This window comes from Neoarius graeffei, chromosome 1, assembly GCF_027579695.1.
Source record: "Neoarius graeffei isolate fNeoGra1 chromosome 1, fNeoGra1.pri, whole genome shotgun sequence".
Lineage (NCBI taxonomy): Eukaryota > Metazoa > Chordata > Actinopteri > Siluriformes > Ariidae > Neoarius > Neoarius graeffei.
In genome coordinates, this window is record NC_083569.1 from 117,486,223 (window position 1) to 117,508,999 (window position 22,777).

A 22,777-nucleotide genomic window follows, 5' to 3' on the forward strand; every position below is an offset into this window, starting at 1 on the left:
AGGAGTGTATAATGTGGAATAAAACAGTCGGTGCTTTGGATTATATATTGGAATTTTTTCTCGTGTATAAGGGCTCATGGGTGTATGTAAGGGAAAAGTACAGATTTTGTAAGGGCATGGGTAACTAAAAGTTGACATGTATAGGACCTGAGTGAGCACATGGTGTGTATGGGCAAAGAAGCAAAGATTCCAGTGATTCAAGCAAAAAACAGAATGAGTTCTGTTTATTATAATAGGGATACATACAATAGGCTTATGCTTGGTCATGGTTTAGGTCAAATCACCTTGCAACTCATCTGTGTACTGTCTGTAAATATTGCTAGAAGAACAATATTATGTGTGTTGGTGAGGTCTGAGTGTTACACTGGTGTGAAAAAAAATAAATTGTGGTAAGTTATTATTTATAAATAATAAACGTGATTTGTTAGTAACTCTGATACCTTCTCTCAATAATCATTCATGAATTAACAGTAGGGGGTTGCATGGTGGTGTAGTGGTTAGCACTGTCGCCTCACAGCAAGAAGGTCCTGGGTTCAAGCCCAGTGCCTGACGAGGGCCTTTCTGTGTGGAGTTTGCATGTTCTCCCCATGTCCGTGTGGGTTTCCTCCGGGTGCTCCAGTTTCCCTCACAGTCCAAAGGCATGCAGGTTAGGTTAACTGGTGACTCTAAATTGACCGTAGGTGTGAGTGTGAATGGTTGTTTGTCTCTATGTGTCAGCCCTGCGATGACCTGGCGACTTGTCCAGGGTGTACCCTGCCTCTCACCCATAGTCAGCTGGGATAGGCTCCAGCTTGCCTGCGACCCTGTAGAACAGGATAAGCAGCTACAAATAATGGATGGATGGAATTAACAGTAGGATTCTACCCCAGATTCTAAACAAAGTTGGTCACAAGCCAATTAGAAGTTATGATATCAAATCATATTGTATCATAGCAGATTCCATGGTACCATCAAATATCAAACTATTGCTTTATGAATTTAAATAATATCATATCGCATGGAAGTTTAAAATGTATACCCCTAGTGGCCAGCGCAATGGATATCAATATTTAGATACCGCAGGTTTTGCATTACCACCATATTGGTGCAGTATACAGTGGACTTTACAGACATGTCAGCAAGGCATTACATTTCACAAGTCAGTGTTGTATTTCAGTAATTTTTACCTGTAAGTATTGACAATGTAGAGCACTTTGTTTTTCCAGCACCGAATATGTCACAAAATGACAGATGTCTCTGGATCACTGCCATGTCTCATCAACAACTATCAACAGCAAATGTGACATCCATCCATTATCTGTAGCCGCTTATCCTGTACAGGGCTGCGGGCAAGCTGGAGCCTATCCCAGCTGACTATGGGCAAGAGGTGGGGTACACCCTGGACAAGTCGCCAGGTCATTGTAGGGCCGACACAGAGACAAACAACCATTCACACCTACGGTCAATTTAGAGCCACCAATTAGTCTAACCTGTATGTCTTTGGACTGTGGGGGAAACCGGAGCACCCGGAGGAAACCCACGCGGACATGGGAAGATCATGCAAACTCCACACAGAAAGGACCCCATCGACCGCTGGGCTTGAACCCAGGACCTTCTTGCTGTGAGGTGACAGTGCTAACCACTGCAAATGTGACATCTAGGTAGGTATTTTGTCATGTCTGCCCTCTCTCTCTCAAAATGGTAAAACCTGGAGTTCATGGCAGCCTTCAAACATGGCTGCTGTGGACAACAAACATCTACCGGTATGCAGATAACTATAAGTATGACTACTTTTCAAATTTGTATATTTTAGATTCTTTTTATTTTTTTATTCTATTTAGATCACTACTTTTGTCTTTTTTTATTATTTTATCTTAACTGTTCAAGAACTCGCGGCATGGTGGTGTAGTGGTTAGCCCTGTCGCCTCACAGCAAGAAGGTTCTGGGTTTGAGCCCAGTGGCTGACATGGGCCTTTCTGTGTGGAGTTTGCATGTTCTCCCCGTGTCTGTGTAGGTTTCCTCCAGGTGCTTCAGTTTCTCCCACAATCCAAAGACATGCAGGTTAGGCTAATTGGTGGCTCTAAAGTGAGTGTGAATGGTTGTTTGTCTCTATGTGTCAGCCCTGTGATGATCTGGTGACTTATCCAGGGTGTACCCCTACTTCTGAAACTACTTCTGAAACTGAGCGCCATATGTTTCATGTTATTAAACTTTGCTAGGTAATGTTGATAGATAAAATGTTATATGACATTGTAGCTATGATGCTGAGTAATTTATGACAGTGATTAATTGAATGCAAATATCCTCCTAGCTGACTGCCTCCAGTCTAAACAACTGCTAATATTAGCTTAAATGAATGAACCCTTTATTATCACTGTTACCAGCGAAATTGACCATCAACCTGTCCTTACATACACACATACACACAATTGACAGAGGGGGAGGAGAAAGGACAGGAAGACAGGGATAAAAGAAAAAAATACAGAGTAACATGAGGAGAGGGGAGGAGGGGAAAAAAGCAACCCCCACACTATGCTCCTGTGAGGAGTACACTGTGGGAACATTAAAAAAAAACCTCAGCACATAAGCACAAAAAATAACACAAGTACACTTTACAACATGAAAACTCAGGACTTGAGGGGGGGCAAAGGGGGGGTAGGGGAGGAGGTAGAGGTAACCCAGTGCAAGCAAGCAGCCGTCCGCTCCTGCAGCCATGATGGTGCTGGTCACGCACCCGCTTGTCACACTGGGGATGAAGCAGCGACTGTGGAAAGAGGGGGGAGGAATACGAGAGAGTCTAACAGCAGTGTTCTCCAGGGGAATTGTTGTCCCAGCAACAGCCTTGGCCAAGGCCAGTGCTGGCTAAGGGAGCCGAAAAGTAGATAAGATTGGAATTTGTTTGGTCTTGGCGAGCAGACGCATTCTTTTTGCACGCCTACTCCCTATGTCCATTTTGTCCATTTTGGTCTCCAAATCGATCCAATTTCCATTGCAAAGCCGAAAGCTTCTTCATGATGTCATCCACGTTGCGGTTCAAGTTCTGAATAGCCACAGTCTGAGTGCTTACAGCTCTGCCCACCGCTTCAATCATGTCGGGCAGCTTTATGGGGCTTTGAACAGCTGTCACCATTTTCTGATTTCCTCAATAAACCAGGGCAATGCCTAATCCAATCAGCAAAAGTCCTGTAATCATGGTTCTGAATAGGTAGGTAAACCGTTCTTAAACTGTGTTAGTTGTGTTCACCTTTCTTTTCAAAGAAATTAGTGAGCAGTTGTTTTCCCTCAGTTTGCTTTCTTTCTCTTTCCTTTCTTTCTTTTCTTTTTTGGAACCCTGATTTCCCTTGCTTGGAGAAAGACTTGATTCTATCACAGTGCATATTGTTGCACCTGGACTTCGCTACTGGATCACGATTTGGATTTGTTTTGCCAGTTTGCTTAATAAACTCTCTCACTTTTCCATCCCTCTGCTGCCTGCTCATCTGACATATTTCTACAACAATATAAAAAGGACATTTAGTATGTTTACATGCACAAAATATTCTGGTTTTTGCCCTCATTCCATAAAAGACTCTATTCCTACTAAGCTGTTCATATGGCTAATGAAAATTAATGTTCCAGTCATATTCCTGTTTATGAATATTATGACCATAAACAGGCAAGAGGCCTGTTACATGTCCAAAGAATGCTCCTAAAACCCAAATGATATCCCAATCGGAAAATGTTAAATTTGGAATAAGGTCAAATTCAGAATGTGCAAATTCCGAATACTGTCATATTCTGAATAATAGTGGAATATTACTTTTGGAAGCTTGATGAGGACTGCTCATTTTGTCAACTTGTTCCAGAAGATCTATATCATTTATTTTGGTCTTGTCGTCATGCTTGTACTTTTTGACAAGATGTCTGTGCATTTTATTTCCCAATACAGTATATTGATTCTGAATTTCCTCTTTCCTATGATAATGTGTTGTTTGGCTTACAAATCAATACTGTATCATCAGTTTGCTTTTATTACTTGCAAAATCATATATTACAATCATAAAGCTAAGTCTCCAATCATACTCCTTCCTTAAATCAATCCTATTGCCTAAACCTTGACTTTATGTTCCCTGTTTAATATTTTTGTGGGCTGATTTATGATTTGTCAATCTTCTGATCTTCTGGCATTATATGCTTATGTATATTGTATATGTTTACCATGCTGTTTGCTAATAAAAGTTAAAAGTTAGTGGGCGGTACAGTGGTGTAGTGGTTAGCACTGTCACCTCACAGCAAGAAGGTTCTGGGTTTGAGCCCAGCGGCTGACAAGGACCTTTCTGTGTGGAGTTTGCATGTTCTCCTCATGTTTGCATGGGTTTCCCCTGGGTGTTCTGGTTTCCCCCACAGTCCAAAGGCATGTGGTTCGGTTAACAGGGAGCAGCATTGGGCTGAAGTGCCCTTGAGCAAGGCACCTAACCCACACCTGTTCCCTGGGAGCTGCCCACTGCTCTGGGTATGTGTGTGTGCTCATTGCTCACTTGTGCTTGTGCATGTGTGTGTTGACTGCTTCAGATGGGTTAAATGCAGAGTTTGAATTTCACTGTGCTTGAGTGTGCATGTGACAAAGTCTTCTAATAAAAGTTAAACTGAAAAGAAAATGCAGCACTGAGGTATTTCTTTGAATGGCCAGTTTAAGAGGTTGGCTTTTTAAAATTTGTTTTATTATTATTATTATTATTATTGTCTGTTTACTTGTTTTCCTTTTTGTCTTTCTATCCATGTGCATCTTTAACAACAGCACTTCCTACATAATTTTTCAATTTAGTATTATAAGTTGTTTGTAGGGCGGCACGGTGATGTAGTGGTTAGCGCTGTCGCCTCACAGCAAGGGTGACAAAGTCTTCTAATAAAAGTTAAACTGAAAAGAAAATGCAGCACTGAGGTATTTCTTTCGATGGCCAGTTTAAGAGGTTGGCTTTTTAAAATTTGTTTTTATTATTATTATTATTATTATTGTCTGTTTACTTGTTTTCCTTTTTGTCTTTCTATCCATGTGCATCTTTAACAACAGCACTTCCTACATAATTTTTCAAGCCCAGTGCCCGACGAGGGCCTTTCTGTGCGGAGTTTGCATGTTCTCCCCGTGTCCGTGTGGGTTTCCTCTGGGTGCTCCGGTTCCCCTCACAGTCCAAAGGCATGCAGGTTAGGTTAACTGGTGACTCTAAATTGACCACAGGTGTGAGTGTGAATGGTTGTTTGTCTCTATGTGTCAGCCCTGCGATGACCTGGCGACTTAACCTGCGATGACCTGGCGCCATGACCGTGGCCGACGAGGGCCTTTCTGTGCAGAGTTTGCATGTTGTCTGCGTAGGTTTCCTCCGGGTGCTCCGTTTCTCCCAAAGACATGCAGGTTAGGTTAACTGGTGACTCTAAATTGACCGTAGGTGTGAATGTGAGTGTGAATGGTTGTCTGTGTCTATGTGTCAGCCCTGTGATGACCTGGCGACTTGTCCAGGGTGTACCCCGCCTTTCGTCCGTAGTCAGCTGGGATAGGCTCCAGCTTGCCTGCAATTCTGTAGAACAGGATAAAGCGGCTACAGATAATGAGATAAGATGAAGTTGTTTGTACTAGACTTATACCAGATTGTTCCTATTGATAATTTCTTTGTTCTTCCTGATATTTTATAGGATGATAACATGATGTTGCCATATTGATTTTGTACATTTGTACTTTTCCAATAAAGTGTTTAAAAAAAAAAGTTGAAGAGGTTTGAAAGTAGCTCTCTGGTGTTCTAGTGGTTAGCATACGATGCCCTCACCACTGTGACCCGGGTTCAATTCCCAGTAAGGGAAACTATTTGGGTGGCGTAGTGGTTAGCATGGTCGCCTCACAGCAAGAAGGTTCCAGGTTTGAACCCAGCGGCTGGTGAGGGCCTTCCTGTGTAGAGTTTGCATGTTCTCCCCGTGTCTGTGTGGGTTTCCTCTGGGTGCTCCATTTTCCCCCACAATCCAAAGACATGCAGTTAGGTTGACGTGGGGCGGCTTTGGGCTGAGGTGCCCTTGAGCGAGGTACCTGACCCCTGACTCCTCCCCGGATGCTCTGGTGTGGCTGTTCACTGCTCTGAGTGTGTGCATGTGTTCACTGCTTCAGATGGGTTAAATGCAAAGGATGAATTTCACTGTGCTTGAAGTGTGCATGTGACAAATAAAGGTTTCTTCTTCTAAAAGTAAACCCAAAATGTAATTTCTGCCCTCTAGTGGTAGAGTTTTGAACTGTATTTTAATGAGGTTAAACAGAATGCTTTCATGCATGTACATTTCAGTCTGCTCATTTGTACTGAGAACAGTTTGTGTTTTCATGAAGTCAGAAAAGAAATCAGTGAATTTAATTTTTAACGGACGAAGTGATTTAAAAGATTGTTTTATTAAAGTGATGTTTCACTTGGGGGCGGTACGGTGGCGTAGTGGTTAGTGCTGTCATTTCACAGCAAGAAGGTTCTGGGTTAAAGCCCAGTGGCCGACAGGGGCCTTTCTGTGTGGAGTTTGCATGTTCTCCCCGTGTCTGCGTGGGTTTCCTCAGGGTGCTCCGGTTTCCCCCACAGTCCAAAGACCTGCAGGTTAGGTTAATTGGTGGCTCTAAATTGACCGTAGTTGTGAGTGTGAATGGTTGTTTGTCTCTATGTATCAGCCCTGTGATGATTTGGTGACTTGTCCAGGGTGCAGGGGCGGTCCTGGGGGCGGTCCGACAGGGCAGCCGCTCGAGGCGGCATCACGGGGGGGGGCACGAGCGTGGGCGCGAAAAAAAAAAAAACGGTCTGAAAAAAAAGGTCCCCCCAAAAAAAACCCGAAAAAAAAAAAAGACGGGCGGGGGGGGGGGGGGGGGGGGGGACATTTTGGATGGGGAAGCCCAAGACCAAAGTTGCGCAGGTGACGTCATCAGTGTGTGTGTGTGCCTAACTTGTCGTAGCCCCATAATATGCACAATCCCGCCAGCGGAACGTTTTACTAGTCATCACCAGGTACACTTAGTCTTAGACTTAGGCTAACATCTGCATGTATACGGGCAATACATTATCACACAGAGAAAGTGGACATTGAAGTTGCTGTGAATTTTGCTGTAGTGGATGACCTACCCAAAAGACTTTACTACCATAGTACTACACTACTATGACATTACACAGAGTCTTAAGTAATACATTGACTTGATCATTGCCATCATTGGCAATGCCATACATTGCCATCATTGTATACGGGCAATACATTATCACACAGAGAAAGTGGACATTGAAGTTGCTGTGAATTTCGCTGTAGTGGATGACATACCCAAAATACAACAACACAATCAATCAAAATTATGTGCTGCTGCTTCATTTTCACACAACTTTTACTATTTTCACACATTTGAAACATCACGTGCTTCCTTTTGAGTTACTGCAATTTCAGAATCTGGAAGTATGGGTGGTAGAAGTGTGAAGAGTTTTGGTGGTTGTAGTGCATTTTGCAAAAATGTTTATTCATTAAGTTGAAAGGGTTAAGTGACAATTGTTTCACATTTTTACATTTTCACATTTTATTGCAGAGGTTACATACATACGCATATACACATGCATATATACATATGCATATACATGCAAACAATGAGGAAGAAAAAAGTAAATATAAGTAAACATTTAGCATTACCTACAAGCATTTATTAGTGTGTGTGTGTGTGTGTGTGTGTGTGTGTGTGTGTGTGAGTGAGTGAGAGAGATTGCAAACAGAAACTCCTTGCTGTGACAGTAAATATAAGTAAACATTTAGCATTACCTACAAGCATTTATTAGTGTGTGTGTGTGTGTGTGTGTGAGAGAGAGAGAGAGAGAGAGATTGCAAACAGAAACTTCTTGCTGTTACAGGATCATATGACAAAAGGTGTTTTTGCCTTCTGAGGCAGAAGCTAAACAATTGGAGTCGAGCGCTTGGCAGAAGAAACCGTCACTGTCTGAAGAGGTTCTCTAACAAGGCTATTTTGTTTTGAATCGCTTACCGTTGACTGGGTAAAATAATGTCTTATGTCCTCCTTACGTTTTCTTTTATTGCCCGACATCACTGCCTGTGTGCTGTTTTGCTGTAGCAGCGAGCTGGATGCTGATTTTACCGCTTGCTACTGCTTACAGCCAATGACAACAAAAAACCATAGCAACGTCAAGGCAACGGGAGGTGGGCCAATCAAAAACCATAGCAACGTCAAGGCAACGGGAGGTGGGCCAATCAAAAACCATAGCAACGTCAAGGCAACGGGAGGTGGGCCAATCATAAACCATAGCAACGTCAAGGCAACGGTGGGCCAATCAAAAACCATAGCAACGTCAAGGCAACGGGAGGTGGGCCAATCAAAAACCATAGCAACGTCAAGGCAACGGTGGGCCAATCAAAAACCATAGCAACGTCAAGACAACGGGAGGTGGGCCAATCAAAAACCATAGCAACGTCAAGGCAACGGGAGGTGGGCCAATCAAAGCTTCATAAAGCTTTTTTACCTGCTGTCCCCACCAATAGTCAGCCGTCTTTGAGAGGTCTGTTCACAACTGAAAATCAGCTGGAAGCGACGCCGCGTTTGGTGTTTTTATTCAGCGTTTCCCGCATCGCGGCTTCTCCATTCAAAAATGGTATGGACATTTTAAACTCAGCTGAGTATTGGTATGGACGCGTCCATACCGTCCATACGCATTTTTACGCCCATGGGCGGCACGAGCGCGGGCGCGAAAAAAAAAATAATAATAACGGTCCCCAAAAAAAAGGTCCCCCCCCCAAAAAAAAAAAAAAAAAAAACCCCAAAAAAAACAAGGCGGGGGGCGCCAGCAGGGAGTTTCGCCCGGGGAGTAAATCACTCTAGGATCGCCACTGCCAGGTTGTATTCCGCCTCTCACGCACAGTCAGCTGGGATAGGCTTCAGCTTACCCACGACCCTGCACAGGATAAGTGCAGGGGCGCAGATAGGATTTTTGAACTGGGGGGGACTGAGCTGTCAGCAAATGATTCCATTTTGTGTGTATATATATATATATATATATATATATATATATATATATATATATATATATGTATATATATATATATATATATATATATGTATATGTACTACCGTTCAAAGGTTTGGGGTCACTTTGAAATGTCCTTATTTTTGAAAGAAAAGCACTGTTCTTTTCAATGAAGATCACTTTAAACTAATCAGAAATCCACTCTATACATTGCTAATGTGGTAAATGACTATTCTAGCTGCAAATGTCTGGTTTTTGGTGCAATATCTCCATAGGTGTATAGAGGCCCATTTCCAGCAACTATCACTCCAGTGTTCTAATGGTACAATGTGTTTGCTCATTGCCTCAGAAGGCTAATGGATGATTAGAAAACCCTTGTACAATCATGTTAGCACAGCTGAAAACAGTTGAGCTCTTTAGAGAAGCTATAAAACTGACCTTCCTTTGAGCAGATTGAGTTTCTGGAGCATCACATTTGTGGGGTCGATTAAATGCTCAAAATGGCCAGAAAAATGTCTTGACTATATTTTCTATTCATTTTACAACTTATGGTGGGAAATAAAAGTGTGACTTTTCATGGAAAACACAAAATTGTCTGGGTGACCCCAAACTTTTGAACGGTAGTGTGTATATTACATGTTATTTCACCTCCCTCACTGCCATCACCAGGAACTACCTGCAGGCCAGGACAATGATAACATTTTAACATAGCCTATGGAAATCCAAAGTTTACACATTATCATCACGCACAGAAATTGCAAAACTGCAAAACTAGTTTTAAAACCGCTAAGTTCCAACTGTCAAACATAGCGAGAGGCTGGGCTACGTGTGTGTGTGTGTGTAAAGTGTAAACCAGTGCATCCTGACTTTCTAACTATGCCTGTGTGTTGCGTGAGCGGCAGTCAGTCAACAACTCTTCGCAAAGTTTCCTTATGAAACAATATGCTCGCTGAAATTATGGCAGGGAACGCCAGATTAAACATTAAAACTGCCTTCTGAGCACTGTATCTACAGGCTACCACCGAAAGAAGGAGGCTACCAGAAAGGCATCTCTACTCCGTACGATTTTACTTTCACTACGACATTACTTTGAACAGACTATCAAAAAATTGCAAGGTGATATGATAAAGTAAGGCACAGTTTACTTACAGTCGTTTTTTTTTTTTTTAAACGATGCAATCGTTTTCTGCCTTTTGGCACCCTTCATCATGCCGTGTTGGGGTCCTGAACTAGGAGGAGCTGTCCCTGATATGCCTGTCAAACTTGTTGTGGGTAATCATAGCAACCAAGCTCGAGCTCGCAACCCGTGCAGTCTGCGCAGTTGCAACTATGTATATATTGCTGTGCACCTCAATAAACCGAATGGTAATTTGTCTTTTGATTTTTCCGTGAGGTTTGCCTTATGCAAAGAAAGACAGCATAGACGTTTTTTCCTCCCTATAAGTGGGGGGGACCGAACGAGGTGAATTTAAATCTAGGTGGGACGAATCCCCCCCGTCCCCCCCCCTCTATTTGCGCCCGTGGATAAGTGGTTACGGATAATGAATGGATAGATGTTTCATTTGGCCCACTTTCTCATTTTGAATCATTTCCTTCCCCTCTTTTTTCCCCCTCTTCTGATGGTACAGACCTGTGGCACCTCAAAAGCTTGGATGTGTTGTATTATTGCATCATAACTAATTTGCATAAAGTTGAGCAAATCTCAATTCATATGTCTGCTGTCATTTTGACCACAGTCAGTGCTCTATGTCACGTGTGTGTGTGTGTGTGTGTGTGTGTGTGTGTGTGTGTGTGTGTGTGTGCGCGCAGAGAGAATGAATGTTTCGGGACGGACACAAGGTTTCGGGACGGACGCACGCACGGACAGACGGACAACCTGAAAACATAATGCCTCCTGCACCTTACAGTGGCGGAGGCATAAAAAAAGCTCTGAACGAGTAGGGGTGTACAAACTGGTACTGTATTTATATTTATGGTCAATTCCAGCATTATGGACGTGACATTTAGACTCACAGCAGAGACAAGGTTCAGATCAATGAGTCAATCTGTATACAGTATGTTGTCATTTACCATCTTGAGGAAGTGCAAGACAGCACTTGTGTAATAATTAAATGTTTCAAACACAGCGATTTATCAACTTTATGGACGTGAAATAAATTTGAACAAACTTTAGTGGGAGACAACACATTTTAAAGACTCGCAGGAAGCATCATGTGTATAGCGTTAAACAGACTTGAATGAACACAAACGGTATCAATTAGAAATGACAGTATTTCTCATTTTGCATCATTAAAAAAAGTGCTGGTGTTATGGATGTCTGAATCAGTACTCCAAATATTTGATGTGTACATTATGCAATTTACTCCATAATTTGACCTGAGAAGTTAAATACACTGAAATATGAAGTGATTATTTATTTTTTTAATTGTATGATTGACATTTGTATGAAATTGCCTTTATTATTATATTTTCATGATCATTGTGAATATTTAGTCATATATTTAACATTCAGTCAGAAGCTCTTACCTGAAGCGGCATATAAACAAGGCGTAGTCAAAGAGTACGATGCCTTCTAATATAAATATACCGAAGATATTCATATATTTATTCATATATTTAATAAAATTAAAAAAGTTGATATACAATACTCACTGTTAAACACAATATATCGTTCCAGACTTTTGGTTCTCCTAATTGTCTTAATACCTCCGTATTTTCCTGTGTCCTCTTTTCCAGCATCTGAGGAACAATTATAGTGTTTGTTAGATGTACATATTATTGAAAAGGGGAGATGCTGAGTAAGTACTGAGAAAGAAATGTTTCGGAATATGTTAGATGATGTACAGTGCTAGTAAATCATCTAACAGTATCTGAGAGGTGTTTCTTATTTCTTGATTTAAAAAAAGCCAATTTTAAAACTCACATTTTAGGTTAATGATCAAATCCATGCTCTGGCTTCTCATGATTTTTCCGGTTATGTGATCTGCTTATGTTTTAGTTATGTGATCTTACTTATGTTTTAAATCTTGTTCATTATAAGGAGAAATGGCGATTGAAGCCAGATGTAAAAGTAATAATAATAATAATAATAATAATGAAAGAAGGCGGCACGGTGGTGTAGTGGTTAGCGCTGTCGCCTCACAGCAAGAAGGTCCTGGGTTTAAGCCCCGGGGCCGGCGAGGGCCTTTCTGTGTGGAGTTTGCATGTTCTCCCCGTGTCCGCGTGGGTTTCCTCCGGGTGCTCCGGTTTCCCCCACAGTCCAAAGACATGCAGGTTAGGTTAACTGGTGACTCTAAATTGACCGTAGGTGTGAATGGTTGTCTGTGTCTCTATGTCAGCCCTGCGATGACCTGGCGACTTGTCCAGGGTGTACCCCGTCTTTCGCCCGTAGTCAGCTGGGATAGGCTCCAGCTTGCCTGCGACCCTGTAGAAGGATAAAGCGGCTAGAGATAATGAGATGAGATGAGATAATGAAAGAATGACCAAACAGAATTGCTACATCATAAATACAACTCCAATTCCAAAAAAGTTGGGACAAAGTACAAATTGTAAATAAAAACGGAATGCAATAATTTACAAATCTCAAAAGCTGATACTGTATTCAAATTAGAACATAGACAACATATCAAATGTTGAAAGTGAGACATTTTGAAATTTCATGCCAAATATTGGCTCATTTGAAATTTCATGACAGCAACACATCTCAAAAAAGTTGGGACAGGGGCAATAAGAGGCTGGAAAAGTTAAAGGTACAAAAAAGGAACAGCTGGAGGACCAAATTGCAACTCATTAGGTCAATTGGCAATAGGTCATTAACATGACTGGGTATAAAAAGAGCATCTTGGAGTGGCAGCGGCTCTCAGAAGTAAAGATGGGAAGAGGATCACCAATCCCCCTAATTCTGCGCCGACAAATAGTGGAGCAATATCAGAAAGGAGTTCGACAGTGTAAAATTGCAAAGAGTTTGAACATATCCACATATCCACAGTGCATAATATCATCAAAAGATTCAGAGAATCTGGAAGAATCTCTGTGCGTAAGGGTCAAGGCCGGAAAACCATACTGGGTGCCCGTGATCTTCAGGCCCTTAGACGGCACTGCATCACATACAGGTATACTTCTATATTGGAAATCACAAAATGGGCTCAGGAATATTTCCAGAGAACATTATCTGTGAACACAATTCACCGTGCCATCCGCCGTTGCCAGCTAAAACTCTATAGTTCAAAGAAGAAGCCGTATCTAAACATGATCCAGAAGCGCAGACGTCTTCTCTGGGCCAAGGCTCATTTAAAATGGACTGTGGCAAAGTGGAAAACTGTTCTCTGGTCAGACGAATCAAAATTTGAAATTCTTTATGGAAATCAGGGACGCCGTATCATTCGGACTAAAGAGGAGAAGGACGACCCAAGTTGTTATCAGCGCTCAGTTCAGAAGCCTGCATCTCTGATGGTATGGGGTTGCATTAGTGCGTGTGGCATGGGCAGCTTACACATCTGGAAAGACACCATCAATGCTGAAAGGTATATCCAGGTTCTACAGCAACATATGCTCCCATCCAGACGACGTCTCTTTCAGGGAAGACCTTGCATTTTCCAACAGGACAATGCCAAACCACATACTGCATCAATTACAGCATCATGGCTGCGTAGAAGAAGGGTCCGGGTACTGAGCTGGCCAGGCTGCAGTCCAGATCTTTCACCCATAGAAAACATTTGGCGCATCATAAAACGGAAGATACGACAAAAAAAGACCTAAGACAGTTGAGCAACTAGAATCCTACATTAGACAAGAATGGGTTAATATTCCTATCCCTAAACTTGAGCAACTTGTCTCCTCAGTCCCCAGACGTTTACAGACTGTTGTAAAGATAAACGGGGATGTCTCACAGTGGTAAACATGGCCTTGTCCCAACTTTTTTTAGATGTGTTGTTGTCATGAAATTTAAAATCACCTCATTTTTCTCTTTAAATAATACATTTTCTCAGTTTAAATATTTGATATGTCATCTATGTTCTTTTCTGAATAAAATATGGAATTTTGAAAATTTCACATCATTGCATTATGTTTTTATTTACAATTTGTACTTTGTCCCAACTTTTTTGGAATCGGGGTTGTATAATGAAATAAAGACAAACGCATATTATAATGCACTGTAGCTTCTGTAAAATATTTTGATTATTTCTTCTAAGCAGATAGCAAACAGCTTTGTATTGTTAAATTAGTTTGACGAATGTTCAATAGCGTTACTACCCAACACATACGTCTTTACAGTCCAAGCTGTGATTCCGATTACCTTCATGATTTTGTTTGGATGAGGACGCTGCTCTCGCTTCAGGAGACTGTTGATGTCGCCCTGCTTGGCATATTCGGTTTGTGTTCTCCCCTTCATCCGGAGTTTCTACAGAGGTATCATAAATTCTTCATCAAATTATATCCTGGAAAACTCTTAAATAAGCAAATAAATACGCTGAAAAAATTATTCAGTGGTTCAGTAAATACAACAAAAACAAATCTGTGATTTTTTTTCACAAAAATTATAAGAATTACTAAAATACTTTAAAGGCAGACTGCCTTTCAGATTTTTCAAGTGTACATCTTAAAAATAATTTTCCCCGACACCCAGTTATTTTTGTTTAGTGGACCAAAAGCTACTGAATTCGAATCACAGACTTCCAATTTTATGAGGTTTTTAAAATAGAACAATTAATGAATATAGGGCCATGTGGCCCTAAATTCTCTGCTATTTTTTCCTGCTTCACCATGACCCAATTCAAGATACTACGTCTTGCACCACGTGGTGGGCTTTCCCCATTGGCACAAGGCATTGTTGGATACAAATTTGAAACAGGAGAGAAAAATGGAGGACGTGAGTGTGCAAATGAAACGCGAAAGACCGACTACAGTAACGGAAAGTGAGAAGAAAAGATGTTATGTTGCGAAGGAAAGGAAACGCAGGAACAAACTAATAAATATCGGTGGTCAGCGAGCACCTCGGTGTGATCAGCTGTTTGTTTAGCGACAGAATGATGTACAGTGTCTTGCAAAAGTATTCATTCCCACCGGTTTTTGTCCTGTTTTGTCACATTACAAGCTGGAATTTTGGATTTTTGGGGGGTTAGCACCATTTGATTTACACAACATGCTGACAACTTTAAAGGTGAAAATTGCTGTTTTGTTGTGACACAAACAATGACTAAGATGAAAAAACAGAAATCTGGAGTGTGCATAGGTATTCACCCCCTTCCGTATGAAACCCCTAAATAAGAGCTGGTCCAACCAATTCACTTCATAAGTCACATCATTAGTTGAATAAGATCCACCTGTGTGCAAAGTGTCACATGATCTGTCACATGATGTCTGTATAAATCAGCCTGTTCTGGAAGGACCCTGACTCTGCAATACTACTAAGCAAGCAACATGAAAACCAAGGAGCCTCCAAACAGGTCAGAAACAAAGTTGTGGAGAAGTATAGATCAGGGTTGGGTTATAAAAAAAAAAAAAAAAAATCACAAAACTTTGAATATCCCACGGAGCACCATTACATCCATTATAGCGCATTGGAAAGAATATGGCACCACTACAAACCTGACAAGAGAAGGCCCTGCCCACCAAAACTCACAGACCGGGCAAGGAGGGCATTAATCAGAGATGCAACAAAGACACTAAAGATAACACTGAAGGAGCTGCAAAGATCCACAGCGGAGGTGGGAGTATCTGTCCATAGGATCACTTTAAGCCATACACTCCACAGAGTGGGCAGGGCTTTATGGAAGAGTGGCCAGAAAGAAGTAATTGCTTGGTCTTGTTCCAAGATGGCGCCGCGGACGGTTGCCTCGGTACTTTGCTCTCTCATACTTTCTACGTTTTTGTGTATTTGTTGTGTTTCTTGCGTTTCTTCGCTGGTCACATGCTCTAGAGAAGAACTTGTAAACACTAAGTTTTTCAGAGCTACTTGTTGGGGGAGCAGCAGCTCTCTATGGATTAGGCCGAGGACGCCGGAGACACCGGGGGAAGCAAGCCGGCGCGCTCGTCAGACTGAGGCAGTGGGGTTTTCACACTGCGCTCCCATCTATTCACCTGGCTAATATCTGCTCTCTGGCCAATAAGATGGACGAACTGCTGCTCCTCAACACAATCAACACAGATTTTAACAGATCTGCTGCCTTGTGCTTCACTGAAACCTGGCTTGGTGAGCACATCCCAGACTCTTCTCTCCACCTGCCTGGATTTCACCTTCACCGAGCGGACCGCGAAACGGAGCTCACGGGGAAAACGAGGGGAGGCAGAATCTGTTTTTATATTAAGAAAGGTTAGTGTACTGATGTCACAGTTCTAAATAAATCATGCGGTCCTCATCTGGAGACATTATTCATAAACTGCAAACTGTTTTATGCGCCGCGAGAGTTTTCCTCGTTTATTCTGGTTGGAGTTTACATCCCCCCTCAGGCATGTGTTAATGAGGTGTTACAACACCTGGCTGACCAGATAAACAATGTGGAGAAAAACCACCCGGACCCTTTGCTCATTGTTTTGGGGGACTTTAACAGAGCAAACCTCAGCCACGAACTGCCAAAATATAAACAGCACATTAAGTGTCCCACCAGGGACATGAACACTCTGGACCATTGTTACACTGTTTTAAAGGACTTATACCACTCTGTCCCCCGTGCAGCCTTGGGACTATCTGATCACTGTATGGTTCATCTTATCCCGTCCTACAGGCAGAAGCTGAAATCTGCTAAGCCTGCAATTAAGACGGTGAGGAGATGATCTGATGAGGCCAAAGTGGAACTACAAGCCTGCTTTGACTGCACTGATTGGAGTGTTTTTGAGGCTGCAGCTTCAGACCTGCATGAACTGACTGATACTGTGACATCTTACATCAGTTTTTGTGAGGATGTGTGTGTGCCCACCAAGACCTTCCGCACATACAATAACAACAAACCCTGGTTCACCGCAAAACTCAGACAGCTTCGCCAGGCCAAGGAGGAGGCCTACAGAAGTGGGGACAGAGTCCTGTACAAACAGGCCAGAAACACACTGACGAAAGAGGTGAAATCAGCTAAGAGGAGCTACGCTGAAAAGATCAAAAACAGCCTTTCAGCCAACGATCCAGCATCAGTGTGGACAGGCCTGAAGAATATCACTAACTACAGGAGACCATCCCCCTACACTGCAATGAACCATCAACTGGCTGACGAGTTGAATGTGTTCTTCTCCAGATTCGACAAATTCACACCTCTCCCCCACTCAGACATTAAAGACCCATTTACACCCCCTGCTACTCTGCCTCCTCTTGCCTCTGACCCCACACCAGCACTCAAGATCTGTGAAGAGGATGTTTGTCAGCTTTTTCACAGACAGAAGATCAGGAATGCACCTGGCCCAGATGGTGTGTCACCCTCCTGTCTGAAGGTCTGTGCTGATCAGCTGGCTCCCATCTTCACCCAGATCTTCAATAGATCCCTGGAGCTGTGTGAAGTCCCCTCATGCTTCAAACGCTCCACAATAATCCTGGTTCCCAAGAAAACCACCATCACAGGACTGAATGACTACAGGCCTGTAGCTCTCACATCTGTAGTCATGAAGTCCTTTGAGAGACTGGTGTTGTCACACCTGAAGGACATCACAGACCCCCTGCAGTTTGCCTACTGGGCAAACAGGGTTTGCCCACCTGTCAGTGTCACCTGTCCTCCACCTGTCAGTGGATTACAAACTTCCTGACTGACAGGAAGCAGCAGGTGAGGATGGGGAGCATCATATCCAGCACTCGGACTATCAGCACTGGCGTCCCCCAAGGGCGTGTGCTCTCCCCACTGCTCTTCTCCCTTTATACCAACGTCTGAACCTCAAGAGACCCGTCTGTTAAACTCCTGAAATTTGCAGATGATACAACGGTCATCAGCCTCATCCAGGACGGTGACGAGTCTGCATACAGATGGGAGGTTGAACGGCTGGTCTGTTGGTGCGGTCAGAACAATCTGGAGCTGAACACGCTCAAAACTGTGGAGATGACAGTGGACTTTAGGAGGAGCCCCCCCACTCTGCTGCCCATCACCAACAACACTGTGACTGCCGTTGAAAGCTTCAGGTTTCTGGGTTCCACAATCTCTCAGGACTTGAAGTGGGAGACAAACACAGTCACTATCATCAAAAAGGCTCAGCAGAGGTTGTACTTTCTGCACCAGCTCAGGAAGCTCAACCTGCCTAAGGAGCTGCTGACACAATTCTACTCTGTCATCATTCAGTCTGTTCTTTGCTCTTCCATCACTGTTTGGTTTGGATCGGTCATCAAAGAGGAGAAGAACAGACTGCAACGGACAATAAGGTCTGCAGAGAAAATTATTGGTGTCAACCTGCCCTCCATCCAAGACTTATACTTGTCTAGAGTCAGGAAACGGGCATGTAACATCTCTGCGGACCCATCACACCCTGGTCACAATCTGTTTAATCTTCTCCCCTCAGGGAGGCGATATAGATCACTGTATGCAAAAACAACCAGACACAAGAACAGTTTCTTCCCTCAGGCTGTCTCTGTGATGAACAGCTAAAATCCAGATTCATATATCAGTAATATCACTTGCAAAATATCTGCACACTCATACTGTCATTCTGTGCTCACTGTTACTTATATTTATACTTATTTAAATGTACTATTTCATCTTTGCACTATGCACCATATTGCACCAAAAGGGAAATCCTTTCTGTGATGAACAGCTAAAATCCAGATTCATATATCAGTAATATCACTTGTAAAATATCTGAACACTTATACCGTCATTCTGTGCACACTGTATACTTTATATTTATTTAACTATTCCATACTTGACTTACCTGGATTACTTTGCACTATGCACCTATTTTTGTTGTTGTTTGCTTTGTGTATATGCTTTTTTTATTTGTTTTGTACTGTGAGAGCTAAGCGAACCGGAGTCAAATTCCTTGTGTCCCCCCACATACCTGGCAATAAAAGTGTTTCTGATTCTGATAAAACACATTTGGAGTTTGCCCAACAGCATGTGGCAGACTCCCCAAACTCATGGAAGAAGGTTCTCTGGTCAAATGAGACTAAAACTGAACTTTTTGGCCATCATGGGAAATGCTATGTGTGGCATAAACCCAGCACCCGGAGAACACCATCCCTACAGTGAAGCATGGTGGTGGCAGCATCATGCTGTGGGCATATTTTTTTATCTGCAAGGACAGGAAAGCTGGTCAGGACTGAAGGAAAGATGGATGGCACTAAATACAGGGCAATTCTGGAGGAAAACCTGTTTGATTCAGCCAGAGGTTTGAGAGTGGGACGAAGGTTCATGTTCCAGCAGGACAATGACCCTAAACATACTGCTACAGCTACATTGGAGTGGTTCAAAGGAAAGCATTTAAAAATGTCTTGGAATGGCCTAATCAAAGCCCAGACCTCAATCCAATTGAGAATCTGTGGCATAACTTGAAGATTGCTGTACACCAACTGTTTTGGTGAATGATATGTTCTTTGCGGAAAGTTGTGGCCACTGAGGGGCATCGGTAAGAATGCACAATTGAAGATGTGGAAGATAAGGTTCTTGGGGATTTATTAATAAGAACTCAATAATGACATTAATTAGTTTGTGGGGTGTGTGTGTGTGTGGTTGTTATTTCTGAACGCACACAAGAAACCAATGGCATAAATCAAGGCACTAAGTAAACCTAGAAACACTGCTGACTCATCAGTCTAAAGTGGCGACCTCACCCCGAACTTTTTTCTGGAATATTAAAGTGGCAGGCGTCCTTCACATGCCTGCGCGGGAGGAGGCGCTCTCTGATTGGCTAATAATAATAATAATAATAATAATAATATTAATAGAATAGGTACTCTGGCACAGGTCAGCCCTTTGTAACAGCCGCCCCCAAATTTGTCCCATCAAATTTGTCACTTGCGGAAGGGCTGACAGGGTCCATGTCCTGAAGGTCAGGGAGGGCGATGAGGCGTGCCACGGGCCTGGTGTAGGTCTTCTCCTTCACCTGGACGACAGCAGTGCGGACTCGTCCGTCTATGCCTGGGATGACGCTGGTGACACGACCCACAGGCCACAGGGCCCTTGGCAGTTGGGGGTCCACCACCATCACAACAGTTCCTGGCTGCAGCTGCAGTGGGTCCCTGTGCCACTTGGACCTGGTCTGCAGTGACGGGAGGTAACTCTGGATGAAGTGGGTCCAGAACTGATCTGCTAACACCTGAGCATGCTTCCAGCGGCGGCGGCTCAGCAGATCAGACTCTGTGTAGACTGCTTGGGGGAGTGAGGGATCCAGCCGCCCCATGAGGAGCAGATTGGGTGTCACGGGGTCCACATCAGCTACGTCTGTGGAAACATAGCCTAGAGGCTTCGAATTCAATACCCCCTCCACTTCTATCAGCACTGTCCTAAGAACCTCTTCAGGGACAGGCTGAAGCTGAATAGTGGAGTATAGTGCTGCCTTGACGGATCTCACTTCCCGCTCCCAAACACCTCCGAAATGTGGAGCGCTGGGAGGATTGAACTGGAACTGGATCTGGTACTTCCTCAGGTGATCTTGAAGAGTGGCATGCATGGCTCTGAAGGCTTCTTGCAGCTCTCGATCCCCACCACGGAAGTTTGTCCCCTGATCTGATAGGAGTTCTGCAGGCTTGCCTCTCCGTGCAATGAACCTGCGGAGGGCCATTAGGAAGGAGTCTGTGTCGAGGCTGGACAGGATGTCCAGGTGTACTGCCCGGGTTGTGAGGCACTTAAACAGGATACCCCACCTCTTTTCATGACGGCGGCCCATCTTCACTGTAAAGGGGCCAAAGCAGTCCATTCCCGTTGAGAAGAATGGGGGCTTCATCAGTCGCAGCCTTGCTGGTGGGAGGTCCGCCATTTTGGGCACAGAGGGAGTAGCTCTCCACTGCTGGCAATCTGTGCAGGCATGCTGATGACGCTTGACAGCTTCACGGCCTTGTAGGATCCAGTATTTGCGACGCAGCTCTGCAAACAAGCGCTCTGATCCAGGGTGGTGCAGTCTCCTGTCTGTGTCTTGAATGATGAGGCGGGTGACTTCATGCTGGGGGTCGAGGACCACTGGGTGGATGGCATCCAGGTCCAGCTGTTCACTGCGGCGAAGCCTCCCTCCAACCCGAATGAGACACACGGTGTCATCGTACTCTGGGGCTAGAGTACGTAGCCGACTGGTCATAGACACTGGCTTGCCAGCACATAGTAGGTCGAACTCCTCCGGGAAGCTCTCCTGCTGGGCTTGTCTCAGGACTTCTCGCTCCGCATCCCTGTAGTCCTCAGCCGAGACATTGGCCTGGTCAGTGGCTGCCTCATGGCGGGATCGCACAACAGTTTCGACCATGTCTTTGAAGGAGGAGAACCGAGCGGCCGGAGGCGATGAGCTCTGAGTAGTTGTGTTGAGGCAGCAGACTGTAGGTTTCCGCACCTCAACAGTGTCTTCCAGCTCTGCTGTGGCAGGTGTTGTAGGCCAGAAGTCAGCCGACTGCTGTAAGAAACCTGGGCCTTCGCTCCATCTGTTGTTGCCGCTCAGCTCTAGCAGCGTCTTGCCTCGCGTGATGTCATCAGCTGGGTTATTGGCCGAGTCCACATACCTCCACACCTGGACATCAGTCAGGTCCTGGATCTCGGCTACCCGCGTCCCCACAAACACTTTGTAGCGGCAGGAGTCAGAACGGAGCCAGGTAAGGACTGTGGTGGAATCGGTCCACAGCACAACTTCATTGATGGGCAATGTGAGCTCTCGCTGCAGAAGTGAAGCCAACTGAGCTGCTGTCAGTGCAGCACACAACTCGAGCCTGGGCATCGACAGCTGTTTCTTTGGGGCTACTCGCGATCTTGCAGACAAGAAGGACACCTCCACACGGCCATCAGGACTCTTTGTTCTCAGGTAGGCTACAGAACCGTAGGCCCTTTCGGACGCATCGGCAAAGACATGCAGGTCTCTTTGGCAGCTTGAGATGTCCAGCTCACGGCTCACGTAACAACGGGGTAGGGAGATCTCTGAGAGATGCTGCAGCTCCTCTTCCCATGCCAGCCAGGGTTGCAGCACATCCTCCGGAAGTGAGGGATCATCCCACTCCCTTCGCTTGTCCCACAAGTGCTGCACTAGGACTTTGGCTCGTGTTGTGAAAGGGACAATGAATCCCAAGGGATCATACAAGCGGGCCAGGACTCTGTAGATGTTCCGCATCGTGGGTATGGGATGGTCTGGCATCCGGTACTTGTACCTCAAGGTGTCCGAGTTGCAGAGCCAACGGAGCCCTAGAGCTAGCTCCTGCGGGTCGGCACTGGACTCATTGAGCCATAGCTCGCTGCTCTCCGACCTGGCTTCCCTGGGCAAGTGGCTGATCGAGTCAGGGACGTTACTAGCCCACTGACGCAGCTCGAATCCTCCCGAAGCCAGCAGTGAGGTGATCTTGTCCACGAACTGTTGAGCTTCGTCCACAGAGGCAATACTCTGGAGGCAGTTATCCACATAGAATGACCTCTCTATGGCCACCCGAACATCATCGTCTTGCTGGCTGTGGTCAAGGACGTGCTTCTGCAGCGCGAAGGTAGCACAGCAGGGGCTACATGTTGTGCCGAAGGGCAAGACTTGCCAGACATAGGTGTTCGGTGGTTTCTCTGTTTCCAGGTTGCACCACAGAAAGCGAAGCAAGGGCTTGTCTTTGGGGAGTAGCCTCACCTGATGAAACATGCCCTTGATATCGCTGCTGACTGCAACGGCATGCTCTCGGAAGCGCAGTAGGATACCAATTAGGCTGGAGCTTAGAGTGGGCCCTG